Source organism: Populus trichocarpa, chromosome 16, assembly GCF_000002775.5.
Source record: "Populus trichocarpa isolate Nisqually-1 chromosome 16, P.trichocarpa_v4.1, whole genome shotgun sequence".
In the NCBI taxonomy this organism is placed as follows: Eukaryota; Viridiplantae; Streptophyta; class Magnoliopsida; order Malpighiales; family Salicaceae; genus Populus; species Populus trichocarpa.
In genome coordinates this window covers 10,710,170-10,727,949 of record NC_037300.2, presented here as the reverse complement: position 1 = coordinate 10,727,949, position 17,780 = coordinate 10,710,170, and the positions used below count along the sequence as shown (strand labels likewise).

The following is a 17,780-nucleotide window of genomic DNA, read 5'->3' as shown; positions in this document are numbered from 1 at the left end:
AGCCACACAAAAGGTGAGTGGTTGTTTGGGTCAAAGCCTTAACAACCATTGATATCTTTTTTTATGCTTGACACGTGCACTGCATGAGCTAGGTGAATGGACACATCGTCTTTTTTAGGTGGCGCGTGCAACCCCCTCTAGCTATTTTTGCTTGTCTTCTAAGATGTTTCGATCATCTCGTCAAGTTTTTTCTGATGTTGTTGGTGGTGTAAAAAAGAGAGTTCTAGTTTATCCTCAGTGACTTGTTTTTTATTTCTCTTTTTTCTCCCATCTCTCATTTTCCATACCAAGTCAACCTTATGCTAAGCATTTTTATTCCATTTTCTTCTAATGGATTCACATATTTTATATATGATTTGTTTGCTCAAGAAGCTCATGATTGAAAGGTGTTAGAGACAGGGTGGTGACCCAACATATCTACGCTTAGCTACGCATTAAGCATAAAAGGATACAAAGCTGACAATCTTTCTAGGCCCCTTATTGGGCTACAAAACTTTGTTTGTTTATTCTTATAATCCTTAAGATAAAATGTTGAGGTAAAAAATATTCATCTTTCAACACCCCTAGGTTTATAAAAGTCTCATAAGGACTTACCACATTCTCATTAGCATTAATGATATGTAAGGGATATTCATCCCCCATTAATAATTGTAAAGGATATTCATCCCTTGTTAAATGCTAACAGGGCAAAATAACAATTCAGTCCCCTGTCTTCATGAAATGACAAGATTTATGAGCTATAAATACCATGTGAATCCTTCAAGCTTTAGGTTCATAATCTCTATTTTCTGCATATATATTTTTCAGAATATTTCTCTCTAAAATATTATTGTCTTTTCTATTTAAAAATATACTTACTTAAGCATCTGAGAGTCCTTAAATCTATTAAATGAGATTTTTTGCAGATACTAGCCACATGTTATTTTGGCCTACTATGTATAGGTATCGGCTACTAGCTACTTTAACTAGAGAGAATACGTCAGATTGTTAGAATAAAAAAATTAATCAGCTATCCAACGGGATAAGTGTTGCATAGGTGAAAATGTTTATGCGTCGGTGTGAAAGTGGAGAAGCTACTTGTGATTTTGTTTTCATTTCACTCTCTTTGGAACATGGCCAAACATACAGAATTTATTTACTGGTTTTTTTTTAAACATGCACAATGAAGAAGTAACTTTGAGAGTGATGCTTAGAAGTCATAACTTTGAGAGTGACGAATCCAAGTAAAAATCTCTTGATCTTATCTCGATTATCAATCTCAAATATTTTGAATCCTTAATCTAATCAAGTTGATAAATTATTTTAATCCTACGCCTTTTTCGTTCAACATGCTCTTGTTGACTGTCTTGTGTATGAATTCTCAATTTCCCGTGGAAAACTCTTGCAGCCACCTAACCTTTCATTTTCATATATAGTTGCACATAAATTTCAAATAACAGCATATGAAGTACCAAAGCTGAGAACCTCTTCTAGCCATTTGATTATCTGAATTAGATGTCTCGAAAAGAAATTTTCTAAACATATAATTAAAAAAGGAAAAGCGGAAATAAAGATACATAGAGAACTCAAAATGATCACAAGGATTTGAAGGACACTGTCTCTTATTCGTCATCCAAATAGGTACATATGACCTACGCCTAAGGTAAACAGAAGCAACAATATAGGACACAGAACCACATGATATTATTACAAAGAAAGAAGAACATGGATCATATCATAAACTCACACGGCTAACATTGCCCTTCAGTGATCAATTCTAATACTTCCAAGAGGAAGCACTTAAGCGGGGTCGCAGAAAAGCTATCAGTTTATCTCTAGGAGGAAGATTTTCTTTGACGACGCTACAGTTAACATACTCATCAATCCACTTGCAAAGTACGGGAAACCTCTCTTTATTCACCAACTCCATCCCAGTAGCTTCTTGAACGGCTCCCAACCAGAAGCCTATGAAATTGGCAACAATATCTACCAGCCCTATTGTCTATCCCCCAAAGAATTTCTTGTCTTTGAGCTCATTTTCCAAAGTTTTCAGGTGCTGAATTGCTTCTTCTATGGCCTTCTCACGTTCATTCTCTTTAGACAGCATGATTTGCCATATTGCAGGCATACACTATAGAAAGGGGAATTGAAAACCGAATTTCAGTTGTATTTTTTTCTTCATCCTCCTTTTTTTATTCATGAAGCATATGGAAATTGAAGTACCGAAGTTACGTAAACAAGACAAATTAATATTAAAATATATACAAGTATTATAGCATGTAGTACATAAGCTGCTTATTTTCTAGCGAGGAGGTCAGCTTAATAATATTTTAATTAAAGAAAAACTGAAGAAATTAATGGTCTTACCTTCTCGTCGATGAATTTAGCCCAGAATCGAGCCATGGCTTTGTCATAAGGATCTTCAGGCAAGATGGGGTTGCTCTTCCAAGTTTCATCTATGTACTCAAGAATAACAAGCGACTCTGCCATTGTTTTTCCGTTGTGGAGGAGGACAGGGACTTTCTTGTGAATGGGGTTGTATTTGAGAAGCAAAGGGCTCTTATTAGCTAAATCTTCTTCTATGTATTCATATTCAACACTTTTCAATTTAAGAGCCATCTCCACTCTGCGACTCAAAGGGCTTCCCCATGCTCCAAGCAACTTCACTTCAGCCATATCACAAGTATTTATCACTTCTGCCTATTTGCTCTGTTGAATATTTGTAAGCAACTTTAAAGTGCCGTGCTGCTTCCAGGTTCTCTGCATGCCTATTTATCGAGTTATGGGGATCAAGATTACTTAATCAGAAAGGAAGTACCCAATTTCCTACTCTTTGAGTTTTGACATTTTCATCGTATTTGATAATAGTAAACGGTGGTGGGTAGAAGTGCTTTTAAAATAACTCTCTCTCTCTCTCTCTCTCAGCATCACTGAATGCATTTTATATTGGTTTCCAAATTCAATAATCTGGCATTTTTGTTTTGTTTTTGTTTCAAATGGAAAATTTTTAATTTTTTAATTTTTTAATTTTAAATTAATTTTTTATTTTTAAATTATTTGATGTACTAATATAAAAAATAAATTAAAAAAATATTATTTTAATATAATTTTAAATAAAAAATACTATTAAAAACAACCAATATCATTATATTAAACATTATCTTAGTGTTGTGAGCTAATTAATTTGACTGAAGATTGGAAAATTTATTTGACTTATTATTTTATCTTAATTTCCACTCTTTCTCTCTCCTCAGCCAACCTATCCTAGATGTATGTATATTGGAGCTAGTAAATTTCCTTAATCTCCTTTGAGACTAATATTTGATAAAAGATCCAATTATTGGCCATAAATTCAGGGATAGATAATTGTCTGCCAAACTTTAGAATTTTAATTTCAAACCCTTCTTAACATATGTGTTTAGGAAATATTTTACAGAACGTTGTTATTAAAGAGTTTTCTGGTTACACTATCAAAATATTATCAAATATAAACAGAATTATTAACTAAAAAAACTCATCGATAATTTATAGTAATATTTATCGACAAAATATCTCCTCACTGAGTCCCTTGATATTTACCGAGAGAAATTTTATGTTGGTGTATACTTAGAGAATAACTGTTGAAAATGAAGGAAAGAAAAAAGAAAAATTACGTTTCATTATTACATGTGGAAATACCGAAGAAATATGACCATCGCTAATTTCTATTAAGGAATCCATCAATAATATTTAAGTTATAACCTGACAAACGACCCCTCCTCTTCCCCCCCCCCCCTTTTTTTTTTAAGATTGACCACATCAAGTAAGCAAAACTATCTTTTTTTTTTTTATTGTAATCCATTTTTAAAATGTTATTTTTTGTCATTTTGATATAGAATATGTAGTTTACTTGTTATATAGCTTTTTCCTATAGAAATTTATTATATGAATATATAATTTGTACTATTAGGGTTTGTTTGAGATTTTGGAACATTGTATTTGTTTGTAATTTGATGAAATTGAGTTTGATTTTGTGACTTATGTGATTTGTATGAAATAAACAATAGCTTATTTAATGGTTATGTTTCATATTTTATCAATTTTATTGTTAAGTTGAAAATTTCAGAAAATATGGAGAAATTTGAATTTTTGTAGAAAATTAATAATGATTGAAAGGTACTATTAAAATAAATTGAATAAGTTTGAGTTAAACCAATTATAGCTAATTAGTTGAGTACCAATAATTTTTTTAGTTCACGTTATTAATTAATACATATTGTCATCAATATTCTATATAGATTTAATATAAATAATGAATTATCATTCTTGGATATATCGAGTTTCACTCAAAGGGTTACGCAAGATGGATTATTGTAATAAGATTGAGAGTTTTATTAAATACACACTATCTAATCCAAAAAATATTAGTAAAGGCGATATTTTATATATGTAAGAGTTGTAAAAATAAAAAAATTATCAATCCAGATGTTGTTATGATGTATCTTTTACAAAAAGGGTTCATGGAGAAGTACTTGTGTTTGCTTACATATAGAGAACCATATATTCCCTACGAGACTATGATAGAAAGGATAGTTTGGTCAACTTATAGTTCTAGCAACGTGCATGGAGTTATAGATGATAATAGTAATCATTATAGAAGTATGATTATTGATGAAATAATGGTGATGCAAATGAATGTTCAATCATAAATGAAGAACTAAAAGCAGATGTTGCCAGGTTTTTTAATTTTTTGAAAGATTTTGATGAATCATTATGGGATAGATGTACAAATCATAATAAATTATCGGTCATTGCACATGTGTTCACCATCAAGTTATATCATAAGTTGAGCGAAATTGGTTACAACAAAATCATCAAATAGACAGGAAGTATTTTACCTGAAAAGAATAGACTGAAAAAGAATTTATATACTGCTAAATCCATAATGAAACTCCTTGGCCTAGGATGCTAAAAAATTGACATATGTTCAAACTTCTGCATGTTGCACTACCTAGAAAATACAATTTTAACCGAGTGCATAATATATGGGCATGCTCGATATAAACCCAAAATTGATAGGGGAAGGACTCTTGTCACACATAGAAAATTGAGATACTTCCTAATCACTCCTAAAATTCATGTCTCCAAAGAAAACTGAGCACATGACATGGTATCATTCACATGGTGCGATGGATGTAATTATGGTTCACCCTTCTAATAGTGAAGCTTGGAAATATTGTAATAGGATGCATTCTCAGTTTTCAATGGAATCACAAAACATATATGTTGGGTTATTTACAGACGAATCAATCTATTTACTACACCATATTCTTGTTGGCTGCTAATACTCACAATTTACAACTTGCTACCAGGAATGTGTGTGAGGCCGGAGTTCATGTTTTTATCTACAGGTATGAATATAAATGTTGTCTTTTATCGTTGATTGATGAGTTAAAACAGTTGTGGTCATCTAGGACTTTAATGTACGATGTCTTGAGGAAACATAATTTTTAGATGAAGGCACATTTGATATGGACTATGAATGATTTTCCTGCATATGAGATGATTTGTAGTTGGAGCATGCATGGAAAATTAAAAAGTCCATGTTGTATGGAAAATAACAAAGCCTTTACCTTAACAAATAGTGGTAAAACATCTTTTTTTATTGCCACCAGCGATTCTTCCAATCGATTACAAGTACAAAAGGAATAAAAATGATTTCTTTATAGGTAGAGTTGAAAGAGACGTTGCATTGCTAGTACTATCAGTTGAAAAATTATATGATGTGGTCTCACAGCACGAGGGCATTGTGTTTAGTTTTCAATCTGCTAAGTAGAAATTTCTTGTTTTGGTGTGACTCATAATTAGGTAAAGCGAAGTGTTTTTTTTGAAACTTCATTATTGAAAGACTAATCTTCTCTGCAACAATCTAGATGTCATGTATATTAAAAAGAACATGTTTGAAAATATTTTTAACACTGTGATAGACATGAAAGGGAAGACAAAGGAAAACATGAATGCTAGAATGAATATAACTTTGTTTTGTCACCGTAAGAATATGAAGTTAATTTATAATGGATCATGGGTCACAAAGTTCAAAGCCAGCCTTTTCTTTGACAATAATACACAATTACTTTTCTACCAATGACTTAAGAGTATGTGTTTTCCTGATGAAGATGCTTCAAACATATCTAGATTGATGAATTTGGAGGATGACATATTGTATGGAATAAAAAGTCATGATTGTCACGTGTTTATACAAACACTCATTTTACTTGTTTACCGAGATTTATTACTAAAAATGATACGAGATGCACTCACAGAGATCAATCATTTTTTTAGAGATATATATTTTAATAAGTTGTATACCCAACACATGGAGAAGCTTGAAATGAATATCATTCAAACAATCTGTAAACTTGAGATGATATTTTCTCCATCTTTTTTTCACTTAATAGAGCATCTACCCATACATCTATCATTTGAGGAAAATGTTGAAGGCTCTTCCAGTATAAATGAATGTATCCATTCAAGAGGTTAGAGATTAAACATTCATCCTAATTAAATTTCTATTGTCTTTTTTTATTAAATTTAAGATACTCATTTAATTCCATTTAGATATTTGTTCAACCTAAAGAAAAAAAGATAAAAACAAGGCACACGTTAGAGCTTCGATATATAAGGCTTATATTGTAGAAGAGATTTCAACATTTATCTCGTACTATTTTGAGCCTCATTTGAGAACAAGAATAAATTGTATTTCAAGACATGATGATAATGAGAAACCTACCTTCAAGTTAGATTTGTCAATATTTTCCCATCCTAGATGACCAGTACCAAAAAATACAGTGAGGAAAAGATACTTAACATAAATTAAATTTTGAAATGCACATAATTATGTGCTATTTAATTGAGACCTTTTATTAAGTACAATATTAACATGTTATTTTTAAATAATCTTTCTTTTATACTCTCATAAACTGGTAGATTGAAAAATTCATCGTAAGCAACATCGTTAAATTTTACTATCTCAAAATCTACATCTTACTAAATCTCAAATTTTTCAATTATAAGATGAATAATTTGCAATATTGATTAGAACACATGTAAACACTAATTAATAATTCTTATGTCTTGTAATACTTAATTTTATTAAACATTTCTCTTTAACTATTAATAGTTATAATTATATACTAGGTTTATCAGTTAAGAGGGAATGGTAATGATAGTTTGAATTTATTATGTTCGGGTCCTAAAAAAAAGGTTAAATGCTATAACGGATATTTCATCAATGGTTAGGGTAAATAGATCTATAATAGTGAAGTTTGTGTTAAGAGATCAACTTCTAATGAGTTTTAAATTGATTTACCAATTATATTCATCACCTAAGTCATTTTCTATAGCAAAAAGATTAACATCAAATTCATTATCATGTTCCCTTAATAGTGCTGGCCTTTTAATTACTACAAGCATTATTGTGGTTTGTTCCTCCATTCTTTTTAGCTTAATCATTTTTATGTCACATTAAAGTCATTCATCTTCATGAACTATGATAGGACATCCTCTTTTTGCCAAGATCTAGCTTAGATCAATAAGTCAACTCTTAGACCAAAATGATATAGTTAAAGTTAAAAAGGGATTGATAACTTTCATAAATAAGTCACACCACTCTAAATTGTAGAAAATTGGTTCAATTTCACCATTCTTGGAATCCATATAAGATATAAGAAATGATAGTGAAAATACTTCAAAAGGTACTAGAATTCATTAACTATAACTTGTTTTAGTACAGTATGAAAATTGAGATAAATAAGCTTGGAACAACCTTTCAAGAATAAGAAAAGCCACATTAAACACACCATCTAAAGTCATGACCAAATTTGTTGTTTGGAACAAAACTCCAAATATAGAAAACCCAAGTAGTAGAAACATCGAATAAAGAAACTTAGAAAACCTAAACAAAATTAAATGTAAACTTTAAACTAGATTCAATCCATAGTTTGAGGTCTAAATGTTTTAATTTGGCAACAAGATGCAACCAAGTTCATATCCATCATTGGGCTAAAAACATTTATCATTATAGGATGAATATATCCAAAGCTTTTTATGCTTAGTTTGAAATCGATCCACCATTATCATTAAGTTAGTAAATTGTATGAGGGAAAGAATGTATAACCAAGAAAGCGAGAGTTTAAGAGTATATACATTTTAATATTATGTGTGGTTGTGTCCTTGTTACCTAGTAACCTAAGGTATTTATATACCTTGATCACATGAAATTACCTCATGGAGCGTGGAGTAATGATGAAGAACAATTATCTATGTATGTAAGGTGTTGCAACCATTTTTATATATTGACTAAAAAATTAAGCATGATTTTCTTCTCGTTTTCTTTTCTCTTTTTTTATGTTGAGTGAGATGAAATTATTGAAGGGAATAAAAAGGTTATAAAATGAAAACATGAATAAGAAAACAACAAACTAAAAACATCATCTTAGAAATTACTATAAACTAAAACTCAAGCTTTTTGGTGAACTTGTAAAGAAGAGCATTGCTAAGCAATAAGGGTGGCAACACAACACCAAATCATCAAGACAATATTGGACTAATTAATATTGTTATGTAGTGATGTATTTTTATTGTTATATTATGTTATATACATTGTGTTGTGTTGTCTCGTTTCATAAAGTATTTTGTTATATGATAGAAGTTGGTAATGATTTATTGTATTGTGTTTGTAAATGTAGTAACTAAAATAATGTTAGATTAGATTAATTGTTGAGCTTCTAAAATATAAAAATGACTAATAAAGACTAAAACATATTTAAAACATTATAACATATATATTTTATTTATATCAAATGACTTATAACCTTTTAATCTTAAATGTACATATCTTATTTTAGAATAATTTTTAAATTAAAAATAAAAAAAAGAGTAAAATAGTGTAATATACACACTATTTTAATAATAATAAAAAAAAACTCAATGCAATCAATGACATAGAAAAAAAGATTTTAAAATTGAGTTATGTAAAATACTAGCATCTTTGAGGTGTATGTAATTTTAAAAAAAGTAATTAATAAAGAAACTTATCATTATAATTAAAAAATGAACTCAAATAAATGCTCATGCTTTTCATTAAAAGCAAAAGGTATCATATTTTGTTTAAAAACAAGTATTATTTTTTTAAAAATTAATCATTATCATACTCTCAAATACCTCCATAATCAAAGCTATAATATACTAGTTGTGATGGTCCAAATATCCCACAAATTCCCACACTTGTAAATATTAAAAATGAACAGAGGATATATTTATCCCCCAATTATCACCCAAATCTTCAATTGAAGCCCCCCAAACAAATCACAATCCGACCCTTCATGTAACTAATGTTGTTCAATTAGCCATTAGCTTTAATATTTTTCATTAAAATAATAAAAAAGGATTTATTTGCCTTAAAATAACATCACCTTTTTCATTAGTTTTAATGATGGGTTTGAGGCCCAACGTGGATAATTATTTTTTTAGTAGTTTAATTGAAAATCATGTTATGTTAGGGTTCTAAGAATGTGTTTTTTTTTTTTATAAAAAAAAATACTTTTAAATTTTTTGGAATTTTTTAAAAATATTTTTAGATTATTTTGAAGCATTAATTTTAAAAATAAATTTTTAAAAAATAAAAAAATATTATTTTAATATATTTTTAAATAAAAAAAGGCATGGTAATACACTCTTGAAAGTAATTCCTCCCATCTCCGAAGCAACAGAAGTTTGGAAATAGTTTTATGGGCTTAAGGATGTAATCGCGAGAAGTGGTTGGCCTTGCTGAGACCGATCTGATGGCCCAAATTATACCTACTTCCAGGAACTAAAGCTAAAGAGATTTACTATTTGCAAAAGAGATTTAAACAGTTTTAAACAGTACTAAAGAGATTTACTATTTGCAAATCAGTTACTGGATTTGACATCAGCATCAGATTGCGCAGCTGCTTGCTACTCATTCAAGTTTTACCAACTTGCCTGGCAAACAGACATAATAACACTTACGAGTGGAAATATTGTTATCATGCATTTACGAGCTTCATACGCAATGGCAAGATGCTGTAGAAATAGCAGTGTCTTTCATAATTATCAAACCAGGTGCAGATTCGGTTAAGGGGTCAGTTCTTGAGTTATATAGGTTGATTTGAATTAATTTTGATTAATTTGAATAAACTTAGAAAAATTTTAAAAAATATTTGAGATTTTAATATTTTATATAAAAAAATTAAAAAATAATTTATTAAAACATAAACTATACATGTTGTAAATAATGAAGTTCAAAAGTTTATTTAAAATTTTTTTTATCCCACATTAAAAAGATATTATCTTATCATTTTAAATTGAAGTATTTAAATAAAAAAAAAATTTATCGCACATTGAAAAAATATAATTTTTTTTTCTTGTGAACATAGAGTATATATACTAAAAGATTTTAAATCCCACATTGAAAAAATAAAATATTCTTCTAGTATTTATATAATAAACTTTGAAATGGATTAATAACCAACTGAAAAATATGAAAAAAAAGTCTATAGCTAGAAGAGAAAACACATTTGAAAAAAAAAACAGATCTCTACCAAGTTTTGCCGGGTCATCCGGGTTCTTGGTTAACCTAATGGGTCAAACAGTTTTCTCCAAGCTAATTACTGGCTCGATTTTTGAATGAAACAAACTCAGCTAAGACCCCGGAGTCTTGGGTTGATCTCTTGAACCGGGCCGGGTCTTATAACTATGGTATCATTTGACCTGAGTCACCCTGCTTATTTACATGAGTTTTAAAAAACTAAGTAGAAATCGACTGGGTTAAATTCAAACGTCTTAATTAATTAATTCATAATTAAATTTTAGTTTATTTTTTAAAAATAATATTATTTTAACTTGAAAAAATAAATTAAAACATTATTTTTACAGATCCAAATTAACCCGTCCAACTAATAATATAAGTCTTTGGCCACGTCATGGCCATGTCGGGTTTCATAATAGGAGGTCACATTTCAGGCATTCAAATTTCAAAATCTGGTGGAGCCTCTCATTCACTTCTTTCACGTATTGGGGCAAATGTACCTCGAGTAATGAAGACACAAACGTGTAATGTCCTGCATTTTTTACCAAGCATTTATAGGCAATATTTAGGTACAATCCGTTCGAAATGTACCTTTTAAGCCTTCTTTTGCTTTTGAGAGGGACATATTTTCAACTAACCAAGTTTTCCAGCATGAGCCAAACATCCGAAAAGTGGGAAAAACATATTCGTTCTAGCAGATGGAGCCCAGAATAATTGCTTGGAACTCCATTTTTCTACAAGAAGCAGATGGAGCATCCAGAAAGGGAAAAGAGACATGGTAAAATAAGCTTTACTAAAAGTGATGGACCATATATTGCTTTACTATAATTAACTCAAAACATCTTGGAATAAAGCCATCCCTTTCCCTCTAAGGTTGTTTTCAAATTAGCAGTCAACATCAGCCAAACAACTCTCTGTAGTAGCTGTTCGAAGGAGCCTTTCTTCACACATTTCAGGTGGAACAACCAGCAATATGACCATGAAAAGTTTAAGAAATGTGGAAGGACTTAAAGTCTTGCAAGGAAAGTCACAAAGAAATGAAAGAAAGTGGGGGATATTGCAGAGGCTTTAGAACTAGTTTTCTTTGTGTATGGTGGTGTTTTAGTACATAAGATCTCAACCACAACTCTAATGTCATTTTCGCCATCATTCCAAGTGTTAGTTATAATAGAAATATTCTGATTTGTTTGTTGCTTTTACACCTTTACGGTCATATACTTCAAGTGAGTTCTTGTATTGGAATATAAGTTTTTTTTTTTTTCTGAAAATGTATTTAGGCTAAAAAGAAAATAATCAATTTGATGTATTTTGGATTTTTTTTATTTTATGATTTTAATATATTCCTAACAAAACCTTTAAAATATGAAGAATATAAACTTTATTTCCTAGCCTAACATGATGAGTTAACTTAATGATCTATTGACTCGAGGCTTGGTCTAGGTCAGGCCAATGAAAAAATCAAGTTTTTTTTATGAAAAACAAAATGTTGTTTTAAGCCTTCTTTCTTAATAAAAAATAAGTCATAAGCTTTTAAGACAAATTATCACCTGAATCATGTCTTATAACTATAAAATAAAGTGATTATTTATTCAAATATCAAAACAAAAAAATTAATATAAATTAAGGAAAAAATTGTTAAAAACTTAAAAAGTGTCAATATTGTATTACCAAAATACCCTCAAAGCCCTAAAAAGGTCCTAATGCAACTATAATTGGCAAAACAAAATATAAACATAACAGCAATGGCATGCCCTTTAAACCCTATGCCATATAATAAAATGACAACTCATGTCCAATTTGTTTAAAAACTAACCATATATTTAATAGAAAATTTCAGGACTTACATGTAAATTACAAAAGCGAATGTTAGTCTCTTAATGTGGAATGTGTCGTCAATATGTTTATACATTGGATAGAAAAGGCCAAGCTGATGCGAATTCGGAAGGTAAGAATCCTTGAAACTACATGCAAGAAAAGGAACAAACCCAAGAAAACTAAAATCTGATTTGGTTGATAAAAGCTCGACATAACAATTACTTAAAATTAAGCATTGGAACTATTGGAATGAAAACCCCCCACCAACAATTATAAAGAATTACGAACGAGAAGTAGTATTATAATTATTAAGAAATCAGCAACGCCCTTTTTTTTCTGTCTAATTTGACGGGGATGCCGATGAGTTCTTACGTTTTCATGTCTACAACTCAGTTCATCCTATTACTACAGGGATGAACCCAAGACGGAATAGTAGCCATAAAAGAAAATATATATTAAACCGATCATAGGAATAGTGTTATAGTACCTCTTATCCAAAGAGGAATCCTTCCAGTAGTATCGGACATTTATCTCACTTTCCTCCATATTTAATCAAGTGATCTTACTAGAGACATAGACAGTCATAGATAATTATGTGATGATATCCTTCTGACGAGATAAGAGAATTTATGCTCTTATTTATTATTCTAATACTCTCTTTTTCTTTTTTTAATTTATTATTATTAATTAATTAAAGAATATTAATTAAATAAATTAATTAGAAAATAAAAGAGCAAGTACAAAAATAAGTAATAAAAGAAAGAATGCCACAAAGACATTTGATCTTTGATAAGTCCAAGAAAAGTTCTTGAAGAACCAAGAAGCATGAGTTTTCCTTTCACACACATAAATATTTTGAATAAACCATCTAAAAAGAAAAAAAAACCTAATTACAAGCTAAATAGCTCTATTTATACTAGGCTAAAATATCATAAACAAGGCTAAAAAAATATTAAAAGATTACTAATCTAATTAGAAAAAAAATCATAAATCAATTAAGAAAATATTACAATCCCTATATAGTAGCTTTTGGATCTTATCCAAGACCTTTCCAATGTCTGATTGCTTCAAAATTTTAAACCCATGTAAAAATAGGCTTTTGAAATCTTAGAGAAAATTTTCAATCCAATTCAAGGTAATTGACTTGAATAAACTAAGAAACCTTTATTCCAAGCCAATAATGGGAAATTGCATTAAATATAAGGAAGTAATGCACTCATCTAATGATTGTAGAAGACACAAATTGGTCAACATAATTGAAAGTTAGTATGAGCAAGAACTTTTTGAAGTTCAGGGAAAACTTTGTGAACCTGATGGAGGTTATGAAGTAGATTTGAATACGTATGGTGATGATGTTGATGATGATTATGGGAAAATCTATGTTCTTAGAAAGATACTGCTAACACCTAAGGTTGCTAAGGATTCATAGTGAAATAGGTTATTTTATACTCGATGCACTATAAATAATAATTTGTTTGATCTTGATTATTGATAGGAAAAGCTGTGAAAATATTATTTGTAAATATACTACTAATAAATTGAGATTGTTATTAGAACCATATCCTAAACCATACAAAACTAGGTGGATTAAGTTAGTATTAGTGATAATGGTAACCCAAGGCTATAAAGTACCTTTTTCTATTGGAAAGTATAGGGATGAGATTTATTATGACATGATAGATATGGATTCATAAAGTTTGATATTTGGTAGGCTTTGATAATATGATGTAAATGTTAGATACTTAGATACAAATAATTTGTATAAGCTTAATAAGGATTATGTAAATTCTACCCTTGTGACTTTGAAAGAGGAATGTAAACCTAAGGCTTTCAAAGTAAAGGGAAAGGTTTTCTTTACCATAGAAAATTCAAAACATGAGATCCAATCAAATGTAAAAGACATTAGACAAATTTATGCATTGGTTATTAAGGTGTTGGTTGATGGGGGAGTAAAAGGGGAAAATGTAGACATTTCTAACATAATTAAACATTTGCTTATTGATTTTAAAGAGATTTTACCTGATAAGTTGTGGGATTAATTACTATTGATAAGATACATTTGACATTGGATTGATTTGGTGCTAAGATCTAGCTTTTCAAACCTTCCACATTATTGAATGAATCCTAAGGGTGAGACATTGAAGGAAAAGGTTATCATAATTGATTTCAGCTAAAAGGTTTAGAAGATTCAAGAGAACTTTAATCTTTGTGCAATTCCAACTTTGTTGACTACAAAAAAGAATCATAGTTGGTGTAAATATATGGATAGTTACACTATCAATAAAATAACAATTGGTTATAAATTTTTTCTTCCTCAATTACATGAGATGCTTGATCAATTATATGAAGCATTAATTTTTATGAAGATTGATTTAAAAAGTGATTATCATTATTTATTTCAATTAAGGGATAAGTTGAAGATGACTTTCAAGACAAAAGAGGGATTATATAAATGACTGAATATGCCTTTTAGATTGTCTAACATGCTGGGCACTTTCATGAGATTGATGAATCAGGTTTTATGTTCTTTTAATAAACTATTGTCTTTAGGCTTTTATTATTAGTGTAAATGACATACATATTGATGAGAAAAAGGTTAGAGTTATTAGATATTGACATGTCCATTAAATAATTTGAGATGCGTAGTTTCCATGGATTTTCTATATTTTATTGACGATTCATATAAAATTTTAGTAACATAGTTGTATTAATTATTAAATACACAAAAAAAAGGAAGTTCAATTGAGAAGAAAGGTAGAAAGAGCTTTGCTTTTAGCAAATAAAAAATAAGCATTACTCTATTTTTTGTACTTCTAAATTTTAACAAACTATTTGAGGTTAAATGTGATGGTTGTGGTGTACTATACTAAGAGAAGAGATTTGTGGTGTTCTTTCATGAGAAGTTGAGTGAATCCATATTAAATTGGTCCACATATTAAAAGGAGTTCTATATAATTTTTCAGACTCTAAAGAAGTAGGAGCAATATCTAATAGGTAAGGAATTTATGTTTTATTAAGATTATAAGCCATTGAAATTCTTACATAGTCAAAAGAAAATTAATAATGACATGCATTTGCAACAATTCTCAATAAGAATTGTGTACAAAACTAGGGTTCATAATAAAACTGTTGATGCTTTGAGTTGAAGGGTAGCCTCATTGGTTACTTTAAGAGGAGAGATCACTAATTTAATTGTGTTAAAAGAGATATATGAGCATGATGATGATTTTTGTAAGCTATGAGAGAAGGGTTAAAGTCAAAACTTGTCATTGGTGACTTTCATATTTATGATGGATTCTTCATAAGAGGTAATCAACTTTACATTCATTGTTCTTGTTATGAGAGATGGTGATTTAGAATTTGGATGGAGAAGGTTTGGCTAATCATTTAGATTGAAAGGAGACTATTAATGCTATCACTGAAATATAACATTAATCTTACTTGAAACAAAATATTGGTAAGTTTGTGCAAAAATATTATATTTGTTAAATTGCCGAAGCGTAAGCATATAATATAGGTTTATATGTACCTTTGTCTATTCCTAAAAATATATAGGAGAACTTTTCTATGGATTTTGTATTTGTTTTACATCATACACAATAAAGAGTGAATTTCTTATTTGTTATATTTGATAGATTCTCAAAGATGGCGTGTTTTATCCCTTGTAAGAAGACGAATGATGCTTTTACAATTGCTTGAATTTTCTTTTGAAAGATGGTTTGTTTGCATGAAGTGATGAAGACAATCATTTCTGATTGAGACAGTAAGTTCCTTAATCATTTTTAGTGAATGTTGTGGAAGATATATGATTCATCATTACAGTTCAGTAGTACAACACATCCACATATGGATGGGCAAATAGAGTTGCTAAATTGAACAATTAGAAACTTGATTCAAAACATTTGTGTTGATAAGAAAAAAGTGATGGGATTGTTCCCTTGCACAAGAAGAATTCACATACAATATTGTTAAGCATAGTACCACTAATAAATCATTATTTGCAATGTCCTAGGTATATGTTAGATTTGGTACCAATTCAGAAAAGTGCTAGATATAGCATTGTTGGTGAGATGATGATTGTAGATGCTCATGCTAAGATGAAGACGTGAGGCAGAACTTGCTGAAAAGAGATATTCTTTGTGGGGATGTATAGAAAGTTGCAGTAAAATAAATATGGTCCTTACATCATAACAAAAAAGATTAATAACAATATTTGTATTTCCAAAACCCTTAATGTTCCTGATATTTATCTTTATTATGATGATGAGCCCTTATATCTAGAATTTAGGGGTGACTCAAGGTTGAGTCTTTCACTACTAGAGAGAACCGATTTGAAACGTGTTGCGAATATATTTATAAACTGTATGGACAAGGTCAAACCCATAAAGAAGCTAAGATGCGTTAAACATGTAACTTGATAAAAATTGTCATAATTTTATTTGACCATTAGATCTAAATAGAATTTTGAGAAAAGATTTTATAGCCCTATTACCTGTAGGTTTAAAATTCCTTAGTTATTTGAAGTTAGTAAGGCCTTTGAACATGATCTAGAAGTTATTATTCAGGATTATTTATAATTTCATTGTGTATTTGAGTTTTTTTTTTTATTTAGATTAAAATTTTTAATTTAATTAAGATTTTACTAATTAGAATGTTTTTTTATATATTTAAATAATCTTGCAGACTATTTTTTCAGATTGGGTTATTGAATTACAAACTTTTTTTCTATCAATCTTGTGATTTGAAAACTCTAATTTTTATTCGTGAAGGCATAACATATCCGATTTTTTTAACACCATGAAGCTGTGGTAGCCATTAGCGGGCACAAATTTAGTTTTTGTTCGTTTTGGTGCCAAAGATGGAGATTTGCAAAGAAAAACTAGCATTCACAAACTACTTTTGCATTAAATAGTTCAATCTTGTGTTGTGCTTGCTTAGAGGAGTCCTGTGTGTTCACTGGGCCATATTTGGAAACAAACAATGACTTTGCCTAACGAACAATGTTCACATTTTACAGTGTGGTAATCCACACGTAACATTATACCATCGCCAAGATATACATGTATTGCTTTCTTCTACAAAATATTCGAGTTCCATTTCTTGAAGTTGTGGTCTTCAGCAAATGGTGAATTAACGATAGCTAAATTAATATTGCTACATATATTCTCTTTCTTGAAAGGATGACGAGCTCGGATTTTTTAACTGAAAGAACGAGAGGATATTCCTGTCCTTGACTACCTAAATTAGGAGACCATCATTGACTGATCCGTTGCTTGCACGGCTCCCATGGCCATACTTTATTATATTTTTCAAACCCAACTGTCGGAATTATTAATGCACTTATCATTTTTAACCCTTGTTCAAGCAAGCCAAAGCCCAGCCAAGACAAGAAGCGTAT

At 29.7% G+C, this 17,780-nt stretch overlaps 1 pseudogene; it reads right to left on the bottom strand.

Annotated features, from left to right (window-relative positions):
* Positions 1–1,571: 1,571 nt before the first annotated feature.
* LOC18106239 (probable glutathione S-transferase) lies at positions 1,572–2,768 on the bottom strand (annotated as a pseudogene).
* Positions 2,769–17,780: the final 15,012 nt, after the last annotated feature.